Consider the following 19554-nt stretch of genomic DNA (forward strand, 5'->3'; position numbering starts at 1 on the left):
CAACTCAAAAAAAAAAAAAAAAGTTTACCATGTCTTGAATAAATAGGGACAAATGTATTAGGAATGAAAACTGGTGTTTCCCAAATATCTGTCAACAACATCGCCTCTGTGGAATGTGTGGGGCTGTCACCGCGGTCCAGTCCGGAAGGCAGAAAGTCACCACAGTCTGGTCCAGAAGGCAGGAAGCCAGGCCTTGAGGCTAAGACTCTGTCCCACTGCCTCCCACACCTGCAGCAGGTAGAGCAAAATGGGCAGGTTGGTGTGCACAGGACTGGAGGGTCCTGGTGTGGTCCCCATTTAGAGAAGTACGTAGATGGAGCTCGTCAAGATGCCCTGGGGTCCAGAACCTCAAGTTGCCAGGGATGTGAGGGATGGGAGGGGAGGGAGGGATGTGCCCACCTGGGAGAGGGTGGGGCTCCGTTGCTGCTTCTGCCAGAGACATGATAGCAGTGCGAACCTCATGGTACTTCTGGGGACTGAGCGAGATAAGCCATGTACGCACATGGAAGGCCACTAGGGCATGGTGCACACGCGCCAAATGGGAGCTATTTTAGTATGCATAGGGCCAGGCCATTTGGCACTTGCGCCAACAACCCACAGCCCTGCACATCATTGACCCAGGAACAGGCCCCTCTGCCTGGGTCCGCCGTACCCAGCAGGACTGCTCAAGGGGACGTGCCTCTGCTCTGTCTGCTACACTAGGAGCTGGGAGCCAGTCAACCATGACCACTTCTCCTCCTCAGATGCTTTCTGACGTGCTGGCTCTGCCCATGCTTACAAGGACACACGGCGAGCACCTGCCCTAGTGTGTCCCCAGCAGCTGCTATACTGCCAACCCCTTCTTGTCACGGTCTTACTTCCTTCTGGAGGCTCCAGGTTATACTACATGGATTCCAAAGGAAACTGAGGACCAGAGAGTTTAAGAAAGATGCTTGAGGTCACAAAACTACCACATATCACACTCTGCAACGACTGGGCCTGGCAGTCTTTCTGCTGAGGGGTGGAGGAGGAGGCTGGCGAGGCCACACTGGGCTGGAGCCCATGAATGACGAGGGCTGGACCTGCCTTTCCCTTCATTCTGGATAAAGAAGGCAGATGGGACAGGGAAGCCCAGGGACCAACAGACAAGCAGAGTAAGAAAGCCTCAGCAGGATGGCACACACCAGGGAAGAGCAGGGGCTGAGCCCTCTTCCCGGGAGCCTTGAACCCAAAGCAGCACCAGCAGGGCCTCAGGAGCAAAGACAGTGTAAAGAGGTGAGCTAAAGAGCCCCTGCTGCCACCCAGCACAAAGGCCGCTCCTTCTGTCAGCAAGACCACATGGGTGTAAGAGGCTCTGCGTTAGGCGAGTTTCTAGCTCACCTCACCCTTTCTGCTCACTCTAAACACACCACACGCACTTTCTGTCCTCACCCAGGCTCTCCTGCTCCTTCCTGTGGCTCTAGCGCCAGCCCACCCATCCCTGTCTCCGCAGGCCCAGGTGCTTTCTCCCTCCTCTGACCTCCCAAGTCACAGGTCAATTATCAGTAAGAATAACAGTGTCGCCTTACAATGGGCCGGCATTGACCTGAGCACTGGCCCTACATATGCAACCTGCACCATCACGACAGTGCTGTGTGGCCAGGCAGTTGAGCAGTGTGTTCAGGTGAGTAGAGGCAGAGCTGGAATTCAAGCCCAGTCTGTCAAAGAGCAGAAGAGGGAGAGATTCTGAGTGTAAATGTCTCCATTCCCTGAGACTGTGTCCCTGGAGAACAAATGCTGGACTGTTCTTCCATGGAGAGTGTGGGCCCTATCCTCCAGCAGACAGGTATTGGCCAGACAACCAGAAACAGGCCCTGAGCACCAACACTTCACCTAACACCAAATGAGGAGGCACAGGTGCCAGGAACTGTGCCGAAGTCCAAGGAAGAATCCCCTTTTCCGAGGTTAGGGAATTGTTTCCCATGGTTTCTGTCCTCTGGGGTTCCTAGCAGCCCTATGAGGTGTCCACCTGCCACATTCTAGAAAGGAAAGGAATTCCGGTGCAGCAACGTGAAGCCAAGTGTCTTTTCCAAGTGGGTCCTGGCGTTGTGGCTCTCACAGGCTTCCCTGGATCAGGATGAGCCTGCCCTCTGCACTCCAGGCAGACCTGGCCCACCTCCAAGGCCCACCTCTTCACAGCAAGCCAGCCACACGCCATTGACTTCCTGCAGGCATGTCCTGAGCAGGCTACAGAACTGCGGGTACTAATGATCCATGAAGTTCCAACCATGTCCTGCGGCTCATCTCTTCTACCTCAGACCCTCCTTAGATCTTCTCCACTCGGAGCTTCTCCTGATCACCCCAGAATTCGAGTCAGGATCGGCTACATAATTTTCAGGTCCTGGTACCAAAATAAAACAAAACAAAATGATGCAGATGCCCCTATTCAAAAACTTAAAAATTTCAAGTTAGCAACAACATTAAAACAAGCACAGGCTCCTTTCTAGACAAGCCCTTTGCAACTCACATGTCGCAAGTCCATAAAGCCGGCTTTGTCTCCAGCCTCAACTCCAACACCTGTGGGTGACTCACTCTGGCCCCAAATTATTACATAACTTATACTACAATTTAAATTTTAATTTGAACAATAACAAGATATCTTCTTAGAAGCCAGGAACTGTGTTTTAGGCTTCTTTGTAAAAACCTTCCAGAACCTATGTAGCATTTATGAGGTATTCAAACACAATTAATTAATGATTAGTTCTGGCAGTAGTGGGAAACTGCTAGGGGAGGGAGAGGAGAACACACCTCAACAATAAAGGTACCTGATCTCAAACCAGGCGAAGTGGGGGCCAAAGCGAGGCCCAAACTTTACCTACACAATGACCATTTGTAAACCTGACGCTGAATTGTACCCCGCATCTTTAAAATAAAAGAAAAAATTTTTAAATTAATGATTAATTCATTAATGGTAGCCTCTTGAGGAGCTCCCTGAGAACATGCTCTCTTCACTCATTCCTGAACTACTGCTATGTGCAAAGCTCTGTGCCGAGCACCATGAGGAAGGGGGGTTTGGTCAGGTGTGGTTCTTTATCCTCAAGGGCAGAGTTCAATCATTCATTCACCAGCCACTGTTTCATTATTAAACATCTGGTATGTGTTGACACTGCACTGGATGTGCACATGGCCCCTCTAAAAACGCAAGAGCCTACAAGGGAAGCAAAGAAGCTGCCTGAAATTGACTGCTGGCCCAATTGCCAGGAGGACTTATGGAAGGCTCTAGGGGAACCCCCAAAGGGGCAGGCGCCTCATCTAAGCTCTGAGAAGGAGACCCTGATCAAGACCTCTGTTAGTCCCAGGAGGGCTCGTGACAACTGTAAGTCATTACCAGGCAGCAAAAAAAGTACTGATTTCATCCTGGCAGCGCCATGGCCCAGGGTCTGCTGCCCTCCCGGGCCCCGTGTGATGACACCGGCCAGCCTTGGCAGAGAGCCCAGGGCTAAACAAGTGAGGAAGACTGGGGGATTCAGGGCATCAGGCGCCTCCACCACACCCGAGAAGCATACCCATGCAGACCAGTTCTAGCCCCAGACTTCACTTCTCTCTCATCCAGCTCCCTTCCTCTCCTTGGTCATCACCTCCTGCCTGTGCTGCCAGCCAGCCCTGGCGGGACCTCTCTAACCTCACAGACAAGGAAGCTCACACAGCCCTTCCTGCTTGGTCTCCCACAACAGGAAGACATCGTGCTGCTTTTAGAGTTCCTGGGGCATTTTCCTTTCCTCTTGTTTTTGTTTTTTTGTTTGTTTGAGTTGGAGTCTCACTCTGTTGTCCCGGCTGGAGTTCAGTGGCACACGCATGGCCACCCCAGAGACGACCTGCTGAGCTCTGGCGATCCTTCCACCTAAGCCTTCCGAGTAGCTGGAACTACCAGGCGTGTGCTACCACACTCGGTTAATTTTTTTATTTATTGTACAGATGAAACCTCACCATGTTGCCCAGGCTGGTCTCGAACCTGTGGGCTCAGGCAATCCACTCACCTCGGCCTCCCAAAGTGCTGGGATTACAGGCTGAGCCACCGAGCCCAGCCTCCTCCTGCTTTTGAAACGTTGATTGGATACTCTTGGAGAGCACCAAGAAAGCAATAAAATCCTAAGCAAATTTCTTGCTTTCAAGGTAACATCTCCCAGCTTCCTCCACACCAGACCGCGCGGAGCCTTGCCACCAGGGGACAGCAAAGAGCCTGGAGGCCTCAGCCAAGTTCCCCGAGGTTGCTTGAGGACAGCGACAAGTGCCAGTGTAATTATTACTGATTGCGAGCCAGATCCTGTGCTGAGGGCCTCACAAGTTTTATCTTACTGTAGTTCCATTTACAGATGAAGAAACTGAGGCTCAGTGAGGTGAACACTTTACTTATATTCACACTGCTAGCAGGTGGTAGAGGCAGGATTTGAACTCCTATGTGTCCAGCTCCAAGAAGGTGTTTTGCTCTCTGAAGTATGCATTGTGTTACACCATTATTAGTTCCATTTTACAGATGAAGAGATTAAGGCTTAGAGAAACCAAGTCCACCCCAACCCATTTGCTCTCAAACTCTGGTTAATAGCACCTAACTCTGGATTTACCTCCTATTGAATGGAGATTAGTCATCCAGTTACCAAGGGACACACAGACAACAATCAGTCTCAGCCAGGTATGTTTGGCTGGTGTCTAGTTTATCTTTTAAAGGCAGAAGCCTGCAGAGCACACACGCTGCTCCACAACTTCTCCCTCGACCCCACAGAGCCCTGCTGGGAGCCACCGGGAGCCAGGAAGCTCTGGGTAACCCCCAAGCCCTTCAGAGCCCTGGAGCTGCACACCTGCTGTCCGGCTCACGTCCAGCAGAAACAAATTCTGCAGGAGTAGAAGCAGCCAGAAGCCTTTTCCCCAACACCAAACAAATGATGTAAACACAATGACCATGATGTTGTCAAATTCAACTCCAGTCTTTGGTTAAAAACTAATTGAAACCAGCCGGGCTCGGTGGCTCAGCCTGTAATCCCGCACCTTTGGGAGGCTGAGGTGAGTGGATTGCCTGAGCTCACGGGTTCGAGACCCGCCTGGGCAGGCGAGACCTCATCTCTACAATAAATCAAAAAATTAGCCGGGCGTGGTAGCACGCACCTGTAATTTCAGCTACTCGGAAGGCTGAGGCGGAAGGATCGCCGGAGCCCAGCAGGTCGAGGCTGCGTTGGCCGGGAGCGGCCACTGCACTCCAGTCTGGGCGACTCAAAAAAAAAAAAAAAAACCAAAACTAGTTGAAACCATGAAGATATTGATTAAAAAATTAACTCAAAGCTGGATTTAAAATAATCTGCCCCATTTCACAATGAGGGCAGAGTTGATATTCCGGGATGAGTGGTTGGCATGTCTAATTAGATGCAGATGAGACTCTCATCCAATATTCAAAGTTATTCCCCAGAGCACAGGGAAGGTGAGGCAACAGGCTCTTTCTTTCAATCCATTGTTATTTAAAGGCAACCCTCCCACAAGAATCACTTCTAAATTACAAAGCTTTTCTTCCCTAGAAGCAAGGCCTGCAAAGACAGACTGGAGTTAAGTATGCACATTGGTACAGTCAAATAAAAATATTATAAGCCAAGAAAATTATGAGAGAAAGCATATCCTCCAATTCCTTTATCGCTACCAAGATGCCAATCCTGCTGATTACACATATTTTGGAGGGCTGCAAAGTTTAATGAAAAACAATAGCAACAACCACAGCTTTCCGACCAAATGCCATGGTTAGGCCCATTTTACAGATGAGGAACTTGAGGCTTAGAGAAGCTAGGTGGCTTGTCCAAGTTCATACAGTGACCAAGTGGTTGTGAACAGTGTTAAAATCTTTAGATACTCCTAGGTAGGATGACCATCTGTCCTGGTTTGCCTGGGACAGTCCTGGTTTATGGTAGCTGTCTTCATGTAGTCACGAAGAGTACTCCCTTTCACTCTCAGAAGAGTCCTAGTGTGAGTGATATATGAGCATTCACTTACAGGGCTTAGCAGAAAAGTACATAGGATGTGGATTGTACAGTGTCTAAGGAATGGTCCGTCATTGCTTCTCAGACTTTGGCTAACATCAACTGTAGGAATGGTCAGAACTTCTCCCCCAGATGACCTGCTCCTAAGTGAGTTTGGACCCTTTGGGCGTAATGGAAACTCTTTCACACTACAGAGTACCCCACTTTCTGGCAACACCCTGGTTTTCCCTTTTCCTCGTGGCCTGCCTTCCCTGCTAGACAAAGACTCGGATCTGATGCCAGTGGGTGGTTCAGGGGAGGCACGCGGCACTTTGGAGACCTGTCTGTTGAATGAAGACTCAAATCAAAAACCCTGTCCCTTTCTCCATGTGTCCGCCCACATGAGATTTCTCAGACAATTAAAGTATCAGTTTCTGGTTTAAAGAGAACAAAAGTCAGCCCAGCAGCTGCACTTCCAAGAGCACTGAGGAAAGCCTTTCCTGGACAATTTGGTTGGCATGTGCTTTAAGTGGGGGATTAGCTACTTCAGAGTAGCTGTAATGGGATATGGGCTTTGACATCCCGGTCCAACTCAAGGAGGCTGAAGCACACTGGGATGCTTGGGGCATCCATGGAGACCCACAGGCACAGCTTCCTCCCCCTCCTTCTCCAGGTCTGAGGATTTGGTCAAGGCTGGAGTCTACAATAAGGCTGCCCACTCGTTCCCTTGAGCCTGGTAGGATCTGAGATGGGACACGGCAGAGACCCAGGATGCAGACCACAGGGGCCTGCTGGGAGCCACAGGGAGCCAGGAAGCTCTGGGTGGCCCCTGAGCCCTTCGGGCTCACTGACTCCATTTTTCCCTGAGGCCAGCATCCTATTCCTGAGGCTTCGGGAAATATCCAGCTGCCACTCTATCTGATCTGGATGCCCATGCACACCAGAAGCTAGGAGTTTTCTGTTCTTCCCTGGAAGTCTCACGGCAATAGATACACAGAAGGAGCCCAGGCCCCCAGCTCAATGTCCACCCTCAGTGTCTGCAAAGTTGTCCTGGCTCTTCTCCTTCGAAGTCCAGTGGCCTTGGGTAAGTTACTTAATTTCTCCCAGTCTCAACTTCACAACTATAGTGAGTATCAAATAAGATACATATCTCAACACAGAAAGTAAGCAGTCAATAAGTGATAGTTGGCTTTCATGGTTATTATCCAGTCTTTAAAATTTCCAAAGGAAACTTGAGTTGTATAACCTACTTTGACCCACCTGGATTAACATTATTAGGCACTGACCGGGCTCGGTGGCTCAGCCTGTAGTGAATTGCCGAGGTGAGTGAATTGCCTGAGCCCGTGGGTTCGAGACCAGCCCAGGCAACTTGGCGAGACCTCATCTCTAAAACTAAAAAAAAAAAATTAGCTGGGTGTGATAGTGCACGCCTGTAGTTCCGGCTACCTGGAAAGCTGAGGTGGAAGGATCACTGGAGCCTAGCAGGTCAATGCTAGGGTAGATGTGAGTGTGCCACTGCACTCCAGCCTGGGCGACAGAGTAAGACTCCAACTCAAAAAGCAAACAAACAAAAAATTACTAGGCACAAAAAAGCCAAATTTCAGGTACATATCTATCAAGAGAAGACCTTGGAACCTTCTGTGACCTTGGGCAAACCTCTATGCCTCAGTTTTGTCACCTGTAAATAAGGATAATGATAGTGCTTAATTTCAAAACATTTTTTGAGACATTAAATGAGATCATTCAAGCAGACTATGTAAAACTTTGTGTAGCACACCATAAGCACACAGTCAATGATAATAATAACAATAGGCCAGGCGTGGTGACTTATACCTGTAATCCCAGCACTTTGGGAGGCCGAGGCAGGAAGATTGCTTGAGCCCAGGAGTTCAAGACCAGACTGGGAAACATAGTGAGATCTCATTTCTACAGAAATTAAAAAAAAAAATAGGCAGGCATGGTGGAACATGCCTATAGTCCCAGTTACTTAGAAAGCTGAGGCAGAAATATCGCCTGAGACCTGGAGGTTGAGGCTGCAGTAACCTGTGATCATGCCAGTGCACTTTTAGCCTGGACAACAGAGTGAGACTATGACTCAGTAATAGTAATAATAATAAATTTGTGTTACAAGTATTTAACAATCCAAAGAATCTTAAGCCTGAGAGGAAAAAATATCTTGGAATCTAGTCCCACCTTGTATCCAACAGAGATATTTCTTTTAAGCTATGAATATTTTAACTGCTTTTGAACAGCAGACTGCCTTGAAAAGCTGAAAAATAGGCTGGGATCGATGGCTCGGTCTGTAATTCCAGCACTTCGGGAGGCCGAGGTGAGAGGATTGCCTGAGCCTGAGGGTTCGAGGCAGGGCAACTTGGTGAGACCTCGTCTCTACAATAAATCACAAAAACTAGCCAGGCATGGTGGCATGCATCTTAGTTCCAGCTACTTGGAAGGCTGAGGTAGAAAGATCACCTAAGCCCAGCAAGGTCGAGGCTGCAGTGGCCATGAGCATGCCCCTGCACTCCAGCCTGGGCGATGGAGTGAGACTCCAACTCAAAAAAAAAAAGAAAAGCTGAAAAATGCTATGATTTCTTTTCTTTGGTTAAAAAAATGCACAGAGTATTTTGCAAACCATTTCAGGAAAATCTCGGGCATCCCTGAGGTTATCCTTTTGACTCCATGGATCTTGTGAGAGTAATTCCTGCCTTAGATAAACCCAGGTAGGGCATCCAAATGCTGCTTGAATACCTCCAGTAACAGGAGTCTCACAACTGGGAAAGCAGCTCACTCTATGGTTGGAAAAATCCAAGTGCTAAAAAGAGTTAAAATTAGATCAGGACAATAAAAGTTATGTCCTAGACCAGGTGTGGTGGCTCATGCCGGTAATCCTAGCACTTTGGGGGGCAGAGGTGAGCAGACTGCTTGAGCCCAGGAGTTCGAGACCAGCCTGGGCATCACGGCGAGACCTCGTCACTACAAAAAGTCAAAATAAAATAAAATAAAAGTTACTTCCTGAGTTCCATCTCTGGAGCTACACAGAGGTAGCACAATGCCTTTTCCAGGTACCAGCCCTTGGTGTGTTTAGAGGACAGAGGCCATGCTGGGACACACCTGACCTCCAGGCTAATCCCACTGACCTCTCAGCCACTCTTGGCCCTTAACCCTCCGAATCACCCTCCCCGACCCACCTTCTGTGTGCTGTGGCTATCTCCTTTGTCCCAGACACAGCGATTTTATTAACCCCAGCCACCTCATCACCTCTGTTAATTAGGCATTTAACCAATCCTCATGGCCACCTCATCATATCAGAGCAGAGTTTCATGCCACACCCACCTCCACTCCAATCTTGTGCTTGGGCAACTAATCCTTTGAACCTAAGCCCACCACTTTATATTTGTCCCAATTAATCTCACGGATGCCTTCCCTATCACTCCAACCTTCAGGAAGTGTTGAGAATTCACGTTCTATCACCCAGTGCGTTAATTCTGCCTCTGAGTTTTGAGACGCTTGCAAATCACATGGAGGATAAGGAAATCGATGAGATGTGTGCATCTCCCTGTGTTACGCTCGGGGTGCCTCACACATGTTCCAAGTCAGTCTCCTTCCCAACTCTATGAAATAGACATTGGCATCTATACCACCATCCTTGTTTTCTAAACAAGAAAACTGAGTCTGATGGACATTCAGTCACTTGCATGATGATATCCAGGTGTCAAACAGCCTCGCAGGGATGCCAGTCCAAGCCTATCTGAGCCTCGTGATTTCACTGCACCGCGACATTGTCACATGTCATTTGAATGTTATTTTTCTAGATGTATCTGTCTCTCCAACCAGGCTGTGGAATCCCTGACAATAGTTCATAGGTTTTGCCTCTAAATTCTCAGCCCCTGGTGAGTGCCTGGCACAGAGTAGGTGCTTTAGAACTAGAAGGAGAGCACAAAAAGCAGCCACTTGGGGCTCATGTGCGGCCAGAATGCTTCTCAGAACTGAGCCCTGATGGCCAGGTGCTTCTCTTGGAACATTTCTTTTACTCTGTGGATCATCAGGACACAGTATCATCCACACATGACCAGAATGTTCTGTGTCCCCAGCCCCCAGGACATGCTGGTCCTAAGACTGTGACATTCATTCACCCTGGCCCTGCATCCCTCCCACACCCAGCAACATCCCTAAGCCCAGCAGATGGACGCTCCCCATGTGGTCCCCACTTCCCCACCCCAGAACTGGCCTCCTTAAGCACAGGGGCTGTGTGGTGGGAAAGAGAAAATTCAGAAAGCCTCTGAATTGAGAGTTCTCAAAAGCTCTTGAAGGAACACGCAAATTTCTGACTAACTCACTCTTAAAAAAAAACAAACAGATTATTGAGTGAACTCACCGACCATTTCCACTGAAAAATCGGGCTAAGGAGAAGAAATGACCAAACACCACCACCGGGTTCAACCACCAGGTGTTGAACACAGTTGGGTCCACACGGCACCACTTTTCTGTGCCCATCATGGCATCTCACCTCCAATATGGCCTGTTCTTTTCCAACAGACTGCAAGGCCTTAACTCTTCTGAAAGCCATCATGCAGTGGTTCCACTAAACACAACTCTGTGGATTAACAGACAAGGAAAGGAAGTCTGGGCCTGCCGCGAGCTCACATTAAGAAGAAAGATCAAACGCGCCACCTTGTGGCTAATTCACAACTTGCATACCCCTTGGGGCCTGGGATTGGTTGTACCAAGAGGAGAAAGCAACAGGGATGTAGGGAGCTTCATCTTTTTCTTCTGGACCATTCTACTGGTCACAGAAACCACAGTAGAATGGTTCCTCTCTGCATAACCTAGGAACTGTAAAATGCAACGGGTCAGGACCCAGCCCTAGAATCAGACACAGCTGCCTGGGTTTGAATCCTGGCTTGGCTCCTTACAAACCATGCAACTTTGGTCAAATGACAGGCCCTCTTAGAAACTCAGTTTCTCCCATGGTTAAGTGAGGATAATTACAAGACCCATCTCACAGGGTAGTTAGAAGGATATGCCCAATCATACCCATGAATCCTTAGCACATCTCTAAGCATGTGCATTCCAATATTTCTCAACTTTTTGACACCGCTGGTGGTAAAAAGCAGCATTGATTTCATATAAGATGGAAGCAGGAGTGGGGATGGGGAGAGCTAGTAATCTGCTACCTAAAATGTACACATTCATTAGAAGGCATACTTTGAATTCAGAGAAGTTAAAACATGAAGGGAAGAAAGATCATTTTAGATCTTATATCTTGCTGCACCGTGAGTGCAACCTGTCCTTCACTGAATCCAGGGGGACACAACACATCACCCGCAAGACTGGCACTCCTCTCGAAGGTAGCAAGTGCAGTGCACAGCTCACCTCCTCAGGTGCCCAAGGGAAAGATTCACTCCACTCCTGCTGCCATCGGATTGGACATGCGCATCTGGGAGATGGTGATGCAGCCCCAGGGACTCATAAGTTCCTTATTCCCCCCACAGTTTGGGAGCTGGTTGATGGATAGATGTTGACAAGTGCAGGTGGGTAGAAAAGCAGTCACAGAGTAGAGTTCAGGAGGGCCCTGAAGAACAAGAAGAGATAATCAACGAGTAAAAGACTCATGCCTTGTGCCAGGCACAGTGCACAGGAAGAATTAGGAATTTTCAACCATTTCAAACATTTCTAGGAAGACATTTGAAATTCCATTTGTTATTACTCCTTTTGCAAACACTACAAGGTACAGTGCTACCATGCCCCGTTAAGTACCTTTATGTTAATCAGTTTTACTTAATCCTAGTAGGTATTACTGTGTGATTGTCCTCAAAACTAAGTTATTGAAAACCATTCCCTGCTAGACACAGGTACAAGCACATTACTTCACGTAACTGCACGACCACCATGGGAAGCTGGCACTGCTGCAACCTCCATCACACAGAAGGGGAGGTCGAAGTCCAGAGAAGCTGAATAACTTGCCTTCTTTTCCGATAGCAGCATCCCAGCATCCTTCTTTCTTTGGAACTGCCCTTCCCTTCAGGGTGTCGGTAACAAGATGCTGGCGCAGATGATCCAGATCGACCAATCAGAGCCCAAGATTCTCTTCCCAGTACATTGATTGGCTCAGATGTGGACACATGAGCCAAGAAAGCCAATCAGGACTTCACAAGATTTTCTTGGCGAAAGCTAAAAAGAAGCCTCTTTTCTCTTTGGTTCACAAGCCACAAGGACTTGAACTCAGGGAACTAGAGGTTATTTGTGGGATCTGGTGAAGAAAACCTGCCTGAAACCAAAGCCAATACACAGAAGGAATCAGAGCAAAGGAATGACAGGACTAAGGCCACCACATGGGTTAGCCCCTGGCTCTATGCATAATGTTCATTATGCAGGTACCCTTGTTGATGAGATGTGTCACCCATTCCCCAGGCAGATTCCCACTACTGCCAAAGTTATGCTAGCTCTTCCCAATTTGCAGAAGCCAACTCATGCTGTGTTTGCTAAGTTGGGGTCAAATCTCTGACACTTGCAATAAGCCAAGGTAACAAAGGAAAAAAAAGAGTAAGGTCCAGTTGCAGAAAATCAATAACTTTTTAATTATGCTAACATTATTATTAACAATAATTTTACTTCTTTTTTTTATTTATTTGTTTTTAAAGAAACTTCTGCCTAGGCTGGTCTTAAACTCCCGGGCTCAAGCAATCCTCTCACCTCAGCCTCCCAAAGTTCTAGATTACAGGCATGAACCATCATACCCAGTTATTAACAAGTATTTTTAAAACTGCTATGAATAACATCCCCCATTGAATTCAAAATTGAAATAATTACATAATGTAATAAGGTTTAAAAGCCATGGATTTCAACTTAATAAAGTAAAATAAATAGCTAGCATGGAAGAAAGCTCTCCACTAGGAAAGTCAAAAAGAAGTGACTGCTGAGCATAGCAGAACACTTTCTGGGTTTGGCAATATGGAAAGGTCTTCAGAAACTGCAAGTGAACAATCCCATTTCTAGAAGTCTGTCCTAAGGGAAGAATCCCAGACAAGGAAATTGATACCTGCATGGAGATGTTCACTGCAGCATTATTTATCATAGGTAAAGATAAATAAATAGAAATTAAAGGAGATAATGCTAAAAAGGTTAGGATACAATTGATATATCATGGTACATCAATTTTATTAAATATATAACTAGTCAAACTATGTGAAGACTGTAGAAATGTTTATTCAAGAATTTGTCGAACACCAATAATAATTCACTGAGTTTATATTATGAGCTGTTTTATATGCTTCCTGTTATTTAATACTGGAACCATTTAAGTGTTAGGTACTTATTTAAACTTTTAATTATTTTTATTTTAAAGATGTGGGTAGAATTCAGGGTTAGGTATACAAAATGTTCATTATGCAGGTGCCCTTGTTGATGAGGTGTGTCCACCATTCCCCAGGCAGATTCCCACTGCTGCCAATCCCCCCTCCCCACCCCACTAGGTACTTTTTTGACAAACCCTTTTATAGGTGAGAATCCAAGGCTTAGGGAAAATGGCAGACAAAAGATTTGAACCCAGTCATCTGAATGCAAAGTCTACACACATGCCCACTCGGCTGCCCCCCATGAACCAGAGGCACTGAGAGAGTTATGTGTACGAGCAGACAGGGCCTTTGTGGGAGCTGCTTTGTCCAATCAGGTGTCCTTTCCAGCTCATGTTCTAGACAGAGGTGAAGGAAAGAGCCTTTTTTCAGCATCTCCTAGGGGGCCAGGCCCTGTGCTAGCCATTTGGTTTCTATTGTTTAGTTTTACCTTTGCAATGATCCCTGGGGAGAGATGTCTCAATCCCTTTCTATTTCTAAGGAAGATTGAGAGGTTTGCTCAAGGTCAAGGGCACAGCCCTGAACCATGTGCGTAACAAGTAGGTGAACGGGTGAAACCATGGAGACCAGCTCAATTAGAGCAGAGAACAGGGAGTTGGGAATAAGGGGGAGAGGCTGTGAAAGCCGGGTGGAAGGACATCTGTCCTATAAATCAGGGTGAGTGCAATGGACAAAACAACAATATAAAAATGTCTGCCATTATTGCCCTGCTACTTTGTGCCAACACTATCCATGATTATCTCACCTCGAACTAATAATGGGTCATTAATCCAGGCATTATCATCCCATTTTACAGATTAGGACACCCAACAAGTAAGGGGAACAACCAGACTACAAAACTAAAGATCCATCCTCTTGCCACCACAGCAGGTGGCCTCTCTGGTGCCCAGCCCTCTCCATCCTTGGAGGGTAGAGTCTGTGGTGCGTGTCTGAGCACTTGAGACAGAGGGGGCTGGAGTGGTATACCCCATACAGTTCCTGGGGACCCGAGGTTCTGAATAGCAGCAGCATAGCTGGTGGGAGACAGCAGCCCAGCGCCCCACTAATTATCCCCCTATGTGGTGTTCAGTTGAGGGCTCAGAAGAAACCAATCTTTGTGTCTTTTCATGGTTAAAATTCTACATAGAACTGAAACCTCAAAGCAGCCACCAAGCCAGTCTTTGTTAGGTTTCTAGGCAGTAAGGACGCTGCATCTCAACACTTAGCACTCCGAGAGAAAGAGACTCGGTTATTCAAAGGGGAACTCAATAAGAGCCTTTTTCTCCCAACTCCTGGCAATTTCCGACTCACTTTTAATCCCCGGAAAAAATGTTGGATCCCTTTTCTCCTCCACATTGCAACGTTGTTCCTTCGAGTTCACAAACTGTTGGAAGATTTTCGTGAGCAGTTGAGCAGTTCCTATTTTCTACCCCATTCTAGTAGAACCAGGTTGGTTTTCAGAACCTCAAAACTTTCATTTTTGAAAAAGGTCAAGACCCTCAGAAATAAATATTTCTTGAAAGTCACCCGAGCACAGTGGCTCAAGTCTGTAATTGCAGCACTTTGGGAGGCTGAGGTGAGAGGATTACCTGAGCTCAGGGGTTCGAGAACAGCCTGGGCAACTTGGTGACACCTCATCTCTACAATAAATCAAAAAATTAGCTGGGCGTGATGGCGCGTGCCTGTAGATCCAACTACTTGGAAGACTAAGGCAGAAGGATCGCCTTAGTCCAGTAGGTCGAGGCTGCGGTGGTCGGGAGCGTGCCACTGCACTCCAGCCTGGACCACAGTGAGACTCTGACTCAGAAAAAAAAAAAAAAAAAGGCAAGTGCCTAAAAAATCAAAGAAATTGATGCCTTGTAGTTTTACAAACAAACCTCAACTGCATTCCTCAAAAGTAAGGTACAAGGCAGGTTTCTGAAGAAGTCATTCAATGGTGACCTTAATGTGCTTGTCCTAAGAGTATATTTATCCCAAAAGAAAAGCCAAAGGCAGGCTTAGATGCCTCCTTCCCCAGATAACCACTCCTCTCCACCTGCCCATCCCCCACCCCCACCCCCCAGGTAGGAAAAGGACTATTTCCAGCTCAGTGAAGAATAAACAGCTTCTAAAGACCCCTTGCCTTTGGACTTGGAATTCCTCTCTGGGCCAATCAGCATCACCATCATCATCTCTCTGGGCCAATCATCGTCACCATCATCATCAAAACTATCATGTCTAGAGCAGCCAAAATGTGCCACCCTCCCCCCCAAGATATGTGACCATGTCATCAAATCCTCAAACTTTCCAGTGTATAGGATGTGTATCCCCATTCTGCAGAGGGGGAATCTAAAGTTCCAAACCATGGGCTCAGCTCATGAGAAGAACCACAAACTCATGGATTAGACTGATGTTGAGGTGGAAATGTGCCTCTTCTTCAAGAAGCTTTCAGTTGACCTACCCAAATGGGCTGTTCCTCAATAAATGTCCCCTGGCCAATTTCCCCAGATAAAATGGTGCTCTGAACTCTCTTTATTACTCCAGTCAACCCACCAATTGCACACAAAAACCCTGCTGCGGAATCCTAAGATCCAAAGGTGGTGCTAGTCTAGTCATTTTGTAGAATAGTTTGATAGGATAGCGTTAGAAATGCCTATTTCTGGCATTCTACAAAATACCTGATTGGCATCCCTCAAAGCTGTCCAAGTCATCAAAAACAGGGACAGTCTGAGAAGCTGCCACAGCAGGGAGGAGCCTAAGGAAACATGACAACAAAATGCAGTGTGGTATCCTGGGTGGGATCCTGGAACAGAAAAAGGACATGAATGAAAACTAAGGAAATGGGAATAACTATGGAGTTCCATTAATAATCATGTATCCGTATTTGTTCATTAAGATGACAAGTGCGCCATGCTGAAATAAGATGCTGATCACAGAGGAAGCTGCGCTGGTAGAGACATAGGAACTCTGAACTATCTGCTCAATTTTTCTGTAAAATAAAACTATTCTAAAAACTAAAGTCTAACAAGGGTATCTGCATAATGAACATTTGTATACCTAGCCCTGAATTTCACCCCACATATTTAAAATTTAAAAAAAAAAACGAGGCCAGTCTCAGTGACTCACTCCTACAATCCCAGCACTTTGGGAGGCCGGGGTGAGAGGATTGCCTGAGCCCACAGGTTCGAGACCAGCCTGGGCAACTTGGCGAGACCTCATCTCTATAATAAACAGAAAAATTAGTCAGGCAGGGTGGTGTGTGCCTGTTGTTCCAGCTGCTTGGAGGGCTAAGGTGGAAGGATCACTTGAGGCCCAGCAGGTCGAGGCTGCAGTAGCCGTGAGTGTGCCACTGCACTCCAGCCTGGATGACAGTGAGACTCCAACTCAAAAACAAAAAACCTAAAGTCTATTAGTAACAAAACTTGACTATAAAATGTTTTAAAATTTAGCCGAATAATTACTTTTTAAAAGTAACATTTCTGCTTAAAATAATACTGCCCAATGCCAGTCAATATCTTCCCTAGAGAAATGAATATTCCCTTCAGTGGGTGAGCAGACATGTCAGGGACATTAGTGCAGCACTAATGGGCTCAGTTTGCTGTCATGGAGACACTGGAAACATTCACTGATGGAGGATCAGATCAATAAACTAGGAGCCCCATCCCTCCACCTTTCCTAATCCTGAAGTCCCCGACCACTGTCTTGGAAACTTTGAATTAACCTGTCTTCATTGATTGTATCTGCATGGTTCCCTCTGCCTTTCTCCTTCCACAGAGCACATTGTGGTAAATATGATTTCAAAATCAGTAACTCTTCCAGATATTGTCAGACTGGAGTCCACTGACTCATCATCTTAAAGTATCTCTCTTAATGTGAAAATTGTTGGCCTGCTTCTCTCATTCACAGCCCCTGGAAGTGGGAGGGAGCCCATGGGTTGGTCTATCCTCCCTGCAAAACAAGCTGTGGCTTCCCTGTGAAGATGGCAGATCCCCCTCTATCAGGTTTTGCTTTTAGCCTGGTTGTTTTAAGCAATAAACATCTACAGTGTATTGGGGAGAGTTTATTGGTACCATCTCTATAGAGAGGAATTTGGCAACACTTACCAAAAGTTTTAACTGCACATCTCCACCTCCCAGAAATTTGTCCTAAAATTATACATGCACATATTTAACATGGCATATGAATAAGGATAATCATTATAAAACTGTAGCTGCAAAAGACTGGGAACGCATAGTGAAGCACTTGAATAAACTGGTAAATGTATTCAGTGAAAAGTGGTACAGCCACTCCAATGCCTGAGGTAGCTCTGATGGCTCTGATATGGAAGAATCCTCAAGACATATTTTAAGGAGCAGAACTGTGTGTTTGGTGCATCCATCAGGATCCCAGCAGGAAACATGGCAGTCATATTCCTGGGAGGCCATTCAAGGTAATTTACTAAAGGAAAGTCAGTGGGATCCTGAGGCCAGCTCTACCAGCCTATGAAAGCTGACTGTTACAATTCAGTGTCATCTTGTGAGCCAGTTATTAAATTGTTGGTAGCTTGAAATCAGTCACAGCGGGAACACATACAGCTCAAAACCCAGAATGTACTGCAAATTGGGGTTAGTTTCTACCCCACCCCTTGCTGAGAGCCAGTTATTAGTTACTAGCTCCTGAGAGTATATATTAAAATATGGGCAGACTAAGAGAACTCAAACAGGGTAATGCAGTCTCTTGGGGTTAGCAATGGAGGGGAGCTGTTACAAAGGGAAGGAGCGAGAACAGGGAGTATACCAGACCTCAGTGTAGCTGGAGGAGGAAGAATTCCAGCAGGGCGAGAGGTGGGGAAATAAATACCCAACCTCATCCTCCAGCCAGTGCTTACCACTGACTAAACCCACCTGAAACAAGGGGACGAGGGCATTCCCCAGTGAAGTCCACATGGACCAGCCTAAGGGGGCAGTATGCAGTGGAGTGAAGAATAAGAGGAGACCTGGAAGCCCTCTGTAGCCAGTACAACATGCTGCCAATTGTTTTGTTTTGTTTGTTTAAAAAAAAAAAAGCACCCACACATTCTATGCACATTCAACGTACATATTTCTGGAGCGCCCAAGTCACTGGTAGCAGTTGGCCTCCAGGAAGACAGCCAGGCAGCTGGGGTCAGTAGAGGGAAACTTTCTTTTCACTATACTTCCTTTCATATTGTCTGATTTTTATTCCTGTGCATATATTTCCTCTTTTAAAAAATGCAAGATTTTTTATTTTAACATCATGGGATACATGTGAGGATTTACTACATGAACAAATTGCATGCAGGTGAGGTTTGAACTTCTAGCGAGCCCTCTCTCCCCCTGGTAGTGGAGCTGGTACCTAGCATGTGGTTGTGGGCCTCTCCCCCTTCTCCCTCCCTCCCTCCCTCCTTTAGCAGTGTCCAGCATCTGTTGTTCCCACCTTTGTGCTTGTGTGTCCAGTGATCAGGATACACTTATGAGTGAGAATATGCGGTATTCAATTTTCTGTTTCTGTGATGGTTCACTTAGAATGATGGCCTCTAGCTGCATCCATGTTGCTGCAAAGGCCATGATTTTGTTCTCCTTTATGGCTGCATAATATTCCATTGTATATATGTACATTTTCTTTATCCAGTCCACTTTCTTTTCTTTTCTTTTCTTTTCTTTATTTTTTGAGTTGGAGTCTCACTCTGTCACCCAGACTGGAGTGCAGTGGCATGCTCCCGGCCACCGCAGCCTTGACCTGCTGGGCTCCAGCAATCCTTCCGCCTCAGCCTTCCAAGTAGCCAGAATTACAGGCGCGCGCTATCATGCCCGGCTAATTTTTGATTTATTGTAGGGATGAGGTCTCGCCAAGTTGTCCAGGTAGGTCTTGAACCCGCAGTCTCAGGCAATCCACTCACCTCGGCCTCCCAAAGCAGTGGGATTACAGACTGAGCCACCGAACCCGGCCATCCAGTCCACTTTCAATGGGCATCTGATTGGTTCCCTATTTTTGCTGTTGTGCATAGGGCTGCAGTGAACATACACGTGCAGGTGTCTTTCTGGAAGAGCAATTTATGTTTCTCTGGGTATATTCCCAGAAGTGGGACTGCTGGATCATGTGGTAGCTTAATTTTTGTTTCTTTGAGAAACTGTCACACTGCTTTCCACAAAGGTTGAACTAGCTTATGTTCCCCCCAATAGTGTAGAAGTGTTCCCTTTTCACTGTAAGCCTCATCAACACCTGTTGCTTTTTTACTTTTAATGATAACCATCCTTACCGGTAATTATCTCATTGCTTTGATTGACGCAAGA

The sequence above is a fragment of the Carlito syrichta genome, unplaced genomic scaffold (genome assembly GCF_000164805.1).
Source record: "Carlito syrichta isolate Samal-C Ts95f unplaced genomic scaffold, Tarsius_syrichta-2.0.1 Scaffold309108, whole genome shotgun sequence".
In the NCBI taxonomy this organism is placed as follows: Eukaryota; Metazoa; Chordata; class Mammalia; order Primates; family Tarsiidae; genus Carlito; species Carlito syrichta.